Raw genomic sequence first — 8,040 nt, forward strand, 5'->3', positions numbered from 1 at the left:
AACCAAATATTGTTCAAACAATTCGAAATAAGCTTTAGAAACTACCCATGAGTGAAAAAGATTCAATCTTTAATGATTTCGAAAAAAGTCAACAAAAGTCAACCCCATAACCGATTGGTCAAAACCCTAGATTCAGACCAAAACCCAATCACCCATTCACCCCGACCCCAATTATGTAATTAGTTTCGAAATCCGACCTCAATTTGAGATCTAAATCCTAAATTTACAAAATTTCCTAATTTTACACAAATCCCTAATTTCTACCATGAAAATCTTACATTTGATGTTGAAAACTTATGAAATGTAATGGATAATTGAAAAGAAATAAATTAAAGTCACTTACCAATGAATTTAGGAAGAAAATCTCTTTGGAAAATCGCACGTAGGGTGTTTAGGGTTGAATGTTTGAAAGAAATGAGCTAAATCTCGTTTTCCCCCTATTTTGTCCAGGCGCAGATATCGTAATTGCGACATGGGGTTCGCAAATGCGAGAAATGCTTCGCAAATGCGAAGAAGCCCACATCTCTGTTGTCATCGCATTTGCGATGATTTGTACGCAAATGCGAACTCTAGAGCTCCACAAAAGCGACCAATTGATCGCAATTGTGATCCCTGTTGTCCCAGCCCCTTTAGCAATTGCGAAAAAATTATCCGCAAATGAGAACCTGACAGAGGCCATGTACTATCGCAAATGCGAACTAGATGTCGCAATTGCGAGGTTTGAGGCCTATGCACCAGAACCAGCAAAGTCCGAACTCTTTCAACACTCTCTCATGCGTCCGAAATTCATCCAAGCCCTCGGGGCCCCAAACCAAATATGCACACAAGTGTAATAACATCATACGAACTCGCTCGCGCGATCAAAATACCAAAATAACACCTAGAACTATGAATCGGACACCAAAACAAATAAAATTTTCAAAGAAACTTAAGAACTTTTAATTTTTCAATCGTACGTCCGAATCGCGTCAAATCAACTTCGTTTTGCACCAAATTTTGCAAACAAGTCATAAATATTGTCAACTAACGGTCAAACTTGGGAATTCTTTAAACCTTTAGATTTCTAGTTTCAACAAATTGCGTTAATTCAAGCTATGGACTTCCAAATTCGATTCTGGGTATACGTCCAAGTACCAAATCACGATACAGACCCACCGGGACCGTCAAAATACTGATCCGGATCCGTTTACACAAAATGTTGACCGCAGTCAACTCAAATGAGTTTTAAGGCACGATTTCACATTTTCATCAATTTTCTCATAAAAACTTCCGAAAAAAGGACACTGACTACGTATGCAAATCGAGGAAGGCTAAACGGAGTTATTCAAGGTCTCGAAACACAGAAATGAAGGGTAAAACTATAAATGACCTATTGGATCATCACAATTTATTTAAATTAGGTATTGTTGCCAGGGGCGAATTTAGGAGGCGGGAGGGGGTTCATTCGCCGAAAATTACACTATACATATAAAGCAAATTCCGTTTTGTTCACTTTATATATTATATTTTAAATCCTCTTGATACATCCCAAAAGCATAACTTAGTGGTCAAAGGGGTTCAAACATTTATGAGATTACTTGTTTAATTCTTATTGGCAACAATCTCTTCTAATTTTTTAACTTTTTCTTTTTTGAACCCACGTAGCATAAATCCTGCCTCTGCCACTGGTTGTTGCAAATGATTTAGAATATCCTTTGGAGTTTATATCTCAATTTTGAGGAAATTTTGAGAAGATTCAAGTTGATTTTGGTTGAAATTTCAGTTGAAACTCGAAGAAAAAGACATAAATAAATTATATATATTTTGTATATTGGGTGCACAAATAATTTATAAAATATATTCAACTAACGAAATTGTATACAAGTTGTAAATAAGTTGCATGTAAAAAATAATCAAATTTAACTAAACAAATCCAAGAAAATCCAGAATATACTGTTCAGTAAAATCTAATAAATAGATTAAAAAAATATTAATATAAGATTTGAGCACCGTCATTACACCAAAGGGCTGCATAATTGGTGGGTTTCAGTTTTCAAATTTGGGAAGCACTAGTATTGTCATCATGATATGTTTTCTCAATTATAAGCAGCTTTTAAAAAACTGACCTGCACCTGCCTCGCAACTAGCATTTTTTTCTTTTCAAAAAACTCAACATGCCCCGTACAGACAAGCCTGCCCGGCCCGCATAGGTTTAAATCCGCCTAGGTTTAAATTCGCCCCGCCGCATCTCCTCATTGCCATCTCTAGCCACTTTTTGACATCAACTTTCATGAGCGTGATAAAAGTCTCCTTTCATAATCTCTCCAAATGCATGTGGTATAGGATAAATTAAAGAGTCCCTCTTGTAGGCATCCTAGGTTACCAGTCTAAGCTAAAGTCAAAAAAGTTATTTTGTTGTTTTAGTTGCACAAATAAGAGACTGGGACAAGAAAAATCTCCTAAAGGTAAAAGAAGATTCCTTGTAGATTATTTTTCATACCAACGATTACGCGGCGCCTTCCTGATGTTTCTTGGAAGGGCGACGTAAGGCTAAGCAACCGATGTCAGTGCGGTTGCTATGCATCAACTGAGGTTCTCGCCGTACGCTAGACTAGATTGTCAGTGCCGTACGGGAAAACCAATGTCGTGAGCAATTGAGCAGCGGAAAATGAGCAATTGATGATGAAAGCTAATGATTGTATTGATGATGATGAAAGCTATTACAAGATGCAATGCGGTGTCGGGGGGAGAGACACCAGTACAGAGAATTGTTTGAATGCTTGAATGTTTGAATGCTTTGGTCCCCCTTAATAATGCTTAAAAAAAATAAACCAAAGTTACATGAGTTGACCTAAGAAAGCTGTAGAAGCACACTGAAAATGAATGAAGTAAAACTACTCTATAATTACAATGAAAAGGATTTAGTCTTCTATGGAAGCAAGTCCGATGGCAGCAACTTTGTCTTGAGCAGCAGGGTCTGCGCGCGCATTGCTGTGGGCGTGCGCGACACTATTTGGGATCTGCCAGCGGCTGGGCGCTGGCGCTTGGCATTGGGTCTGCGCGCGGGGCACTGTCTGGGTGTGCGGCGCTGATGGCAACATGATGATTTGGGCGCGCGGCATTATCGGTGCACGCGGCGCTGATGGCATTGGCCAGCCGCTGGGCGCTGGCATTGATTATCGGTGGGGCGACAGAGGCGCATGCTCGCTTGTCACTTGGCGCTGCCGAGACCACGGGACTGACCGTGGCGCTAGGCGTTTGGAGGCTTGCCGGGACGCCACGGGGCGCGTCCAAGGGGTCATGAGTCGATGATGGAAAGCAGCCCATGACATACCTTTTGTGGCTCATGTTTGACAAGTTAAAATTTGTGGGGAACATTGGCCTGATACCCATTCTCAACAAGAGCCCTTACGCCAGGCACTTTGCTTGTCACTTCCAAATTCTTAGTCCAAGGCACCTGAATGAACTGGGTTTTTTTTAACATTCTTGTTAGGACAAAATCCATGTAAATAACATAAGCACTCGAGTGATTAGGGTTATTTTCACATAACTTTAGCAATTGGTCCCTCCGTTCATAAATTTTCTTATTAGTCCATATAAAAAAATGTACATTTTTATATTTAAAGAAACAATTAAATTATGTTACATGATAGGAAGTATAACAGTAAGTTCGTAAAATTACTATTGCCACATTAATCTGAATGGACTTCCCATTACTAAACTAGGTTATACCGGTACTATGTTAAGTCTAACTCTTGTCCCACTGCAAAAATTTAAAGCTATTACAAGAAAAATCTTATAATGGTGAAAGAAGATTCCTCGTAGCTCATCTCATGATCCTAAAAAGTTAAGACATTGGTCCGCCACTCGTGCTCAACAGAACTCATACCATGCTATTTGCTTGACACTTCCAGATTCTCCTAGGGGAACAAACATTCTTGCGAGGGAGAAATCCGTGAAACACTTTCACATGAAAGGTATATATATTGTTTTCATTCCGACATAATATACAGAGACAAAGCATAAAAATATTGATATCCTTCAACTTTGACATAGTCTCAACAGATTCTTTAGGACACCAAAGAGAAGTAAGAACCTCTCTATATTCCAGAAAGTTTTCTGCTTGCTACTGAACGGGAGACTATTGCACTTCTAAATATCAAAATATTTATATACGGTCACACAACAAATTCGTCATGACTCAATATCACAAACCCACAGGAACACTTTAACTTTTAAATTTTTTATCTTTTTAATTTTTGCTAGAGGCAAGAAGGATTCATTAATTGGGACATGAGTACTGCACTAACCACTACAAGAAATTTGATTTTTAACGACCATTTCATAACGAAGGAACATAAATCCGGTCGTTATAAGTGTATTTATAGCAACCAAATTTTTTTTCAGTCGTTGAAACTAATTGTTGCTCAATATTAACGAGGGGATAGTATTTGACCGTTAAAATATAACACAACCCGTCGTTAAATAATTATTAATGAAAAAATGGCGCTAACTTTTCCCTTTCTTTTTTTCCAACTCTCCGCCAAATCCCATCCCCCCTCCAAAAAAAAAAGGGAAAAACCCTAAGACTTCTCTAACCGAGTAACAGTTCGTAAAACCTCTGTTTTGAAAGGATTAGAGAACTGTTATACGACGAATTCAAATAATTAGAGAAATTGCTCTAATCGTAAAATTCAGCGAATTAAAGAACGAAGTTGCTCGTCACCTCCATTGACAACAACTGCTCATCTTCGAGTTTCTTCTCATCAAGGTAAGGTTCAAAATTTTACCCCTTTCTATGCGAATTGATTAATAATTTCGCTAGAAAAGGCATCTGAACTAGAATCATGGATGAGAGAGGCCAGAGCATCGATTGTGATTTGACTCCCCATCTGTTGAGCGATATTTGTTTTGAACGAGCAACTGTTATATCTCCTGTCACGATTAAATCATTTTTCTCTAACAGTTTATTCTGAATGTCAATTTCGTACTATCAGTTTCACTGAGTGCCAAGTCTAATTGTCGAAATATCGGTCCTCCTAAAATTAAAGTTGATAATTTTTAGCTGTTGTATAACTATAGGGTTATGATCACACTTGTATATATGTATATGGATGTTGGTGTTCACTTTAGTGAAAGAATGACACAAAATACAAAAATTATTTCTATCTATATATTGTCTGGTTCTACGGCGAGGTCTGTTGGTTAATTGCTTATTTCAATCTGATCCATTGTTGATTTTCAATCTTGGCCTCTCATCCCTTTTATATACGATGGCCTGTTTGAATGGAAATTTTTTGTGAAACTTGTTTCTTGTTTTAAACTATACAAATTTGATCAGAGGTATGGGGTATGAGAATTGGCTAAGTTATTTGGTAGTATGTCTCTGTTTTCAATTTCATTGTAGTGCAAAAGATCAGTATGTAAGAATGAGCACGGTCCAGTTGGCATTGATATGGATCAGCCCCTTTCTGTGTTGTTTTAGACAAAGTCGATTTTATAGTTATTTTTTGTTGCATAGCACATTAAAATTGAAAACTGCAAAAATTAAGCTAATGTCTAGGATTCCATTCCTAACTAAGATAAATAGAATATTTAAATTAATTCTGAAATCTGGACAATATCTTACTAAACCGAGTTCGATGTGTTCGTTGTGATTAAAAATAAATCATCGATTTCTTATGTCATTTATTTTTTAGTGTTTTGTTAGATATAGTGGACAGTGTCCATTTGATAACTTAGTATCATTTGATGCCTGATTTTAGTGCTCTCTAAAACCATATTATGAAAATTGCTCGTCTCTGCGTTCTATTCTATATCTTTTTAACTTCAAATATGTCGACTTATAAACATCAACCTTGAACCTTTCTAAGTTATCTTCTTTCTCTTTTTAACTTCAACTATGTCGATTAAGATTTGAATAACTCTCTCCATTAGCAGTCTAGATTCAAACCTTGGACTGACTGAAACAAATACTACGTACAGAGTAGCTAACCTTGTTCATTCTCATTATGCAACAGTTCAAAAGAATTAGAGCAGCTAACGTTCTTTACACCATCACATCGAGTACCTGCAGAAATTGCTCCAAGAGGCTGGTTTTTATGACCTGATGCCTTGTTTTTATTAGGTGATGTATGATTTCGAGTCACCACTGTCCAATATCGCCCTTTTGATTGTCGCCCAGTTTGCGCATCAGCAGCTCCTATATTTTGAATTGGTGTAACATTAGGTTCACGTATCCCAACTTTCTTCTCCTTCATACCTGGTGTATCAAAAGCATTAGAACAGCTGATGTTTTGTGCAGCAGTGCTCTGATTTTTGGGACTTTTGGTGCATTCTTTTTGCTAGGTGATAGGTGTGCTCGATTTATCATTGTCCAGTCTCCTCCCTTAGACTGCTGCACACATTGAACACCAGATTTTAAAGCATCATTTGCCTCTATGTGCACTGCAACAGATGCCTCTTGAGTCGTGGGCACCTGCTTTCCAGTTTTGAGCACCCCAGTTCTCTCTTTCTCACTAACTTCCTGAAAATTAGTCTGCACCCCGACTGATTTGGTAAGTGTATTAACTTGATCACCAATCCCATCCACCTTAGTATTAGTTTGTAAAGCTTAATTCACGGCCTTGTGTAAAGCCCTGCCAAGGCTGTAGTAGCAGGAACATCAGCTGGAGGTTTAGATTTTCCAACAGTTGAGGCATCAGCCCCTTTAGTGAATGAAGCACCAGCTAAGGCAGTCTGCTCCGCATTCTTGATCACATGCTCATCAGTTTCACGTACCCTACTCCTTGCTCCCTCAAACATGTGACCTATTATTCATTGATTTGTCCTTGACCATTAGTACTTTGGCCAACTCCTGTAGCTGTTGAATTAGCACCTCGATCAACCTTAGAGTTTTTAGCAGCCTGCATCTCACCTGTCTAACTCCTGAGAATCCCTACCTACGGCTGCTTCAATAGGGACTATGGCAATCCCAGTAGCAGCAGCTGTATGTGTAGTTTTACCATTAATTTCAGTTGATTCCAAGCCTCTTTCATCAGCAATCTTCTGCAACTTTTTTGCATCCAACAGTTGCCTCAAATCCCCTTGAAATCGATCATCACTACCTGTCCCAACCTCCACTGTAATTTCTTTATCTCTTTGCATGTTACTGCTAGTAATCTTTGTAATCGAGCGACAATTAACCTCTTGTTATAGTTTATTAAAAAAAGTTTACTCACCATTTAAGGTGTTATCTGTTCATTTTTCCTTTAAAGTGTTCATTTTCTTCTTTAGTTATTTATTCTTTGTTACTAAACTGACATAAATTTGTTATTTTAACAGATCAAAAATTTGAAGTCCGAAGAACCTATCCTTGAAGAAAGTGTAGAGCAAGTTGAAGTACAAGAGGTTTTTGGTTCGTCGGCTATGGTTTAAAGACACTGTCTTATGTACATATATATGCTGCAATTTTACTTTTTTTCTTTATAGGAATTGTTAAAAATGATGCTTAACTCACCTCACTTTATGCTTCCAGATGTCTCCTAACTGGGTTTGCGATTTTTATTTTTCATTTAGTAAGATGAGTTTGTTACGATTTGGATTGATTTTTGGTAAATATGATACTTTCTTTCTTTGTATTAACAAGATACCAAGTATTTGGTTTATTTTCCAACGTTGTTGAGCGTGTATGAAAGCATATAAACAATTATTACTATATATTCATGTAATTTAAATTTTCTTAATTATATTTATTACATTTTCATATTAGCGAAGAAAAATGTGGTCACTAAAACCCTTTAACAACAGGTTTCTCAAACAGATAAATGACTATTAACGAAGAGAATTTTAGTTGTTAAAAGTAATTATACAATTAATGAAAGGAATATCGGTCACTAAAAGCACTCGAATTGACTTAATACAGTGTTGACATTAAAGACTTTTAAAGACCGGATAACAAATTAGCAAGGGGAAAATCCTGTCGCTAAAAAGCATGTATAACGACCGAAAATTATGTCGTCGCTAAAGATCCTTTGACGACCGGATTGTAAACCATACCTTTTAACGTCGGGACTTTTAATG

At 37.3% G+C, this 8,040-nt stretch overlaps 1 long non-coding RNA gene across 1 annotated transcript; it reads left to right on the forward strand.

Annotated features, from left to right (window-relative positions):
• Positions 1–4,538: 4,538 nt before the first annotated feature.
• Positions 4,539–7,675, forward strand: LOC107768150 (uncharacterized). The gene is made up of 2 exons (XR_001644102.2): positions 4,539–4,750; positions 7,303–7,675. It is a non-coding gene; the product is annotated as an uncharacterized LOC107768150 (long non-coding RNA).
• The last annotated feature ends 365 nt before the right edge of the window (positions 7,676–8,040 follow it).

The sequence above is a fragment of the Nicotiana tabacum genome, chromosome 9, assembly GCF_000715075.1.
Source record: "Nicotiana tabacum cultivar K326 chromosome 9, ASM71507v2, whole genome shotgun sequence".
NCBI lineage: Eukaryota > Viridiplantae > Streptophyta > Magnoliopsida > Solanales > Solanaceae > Nicotiana > Nicotiana tabacum.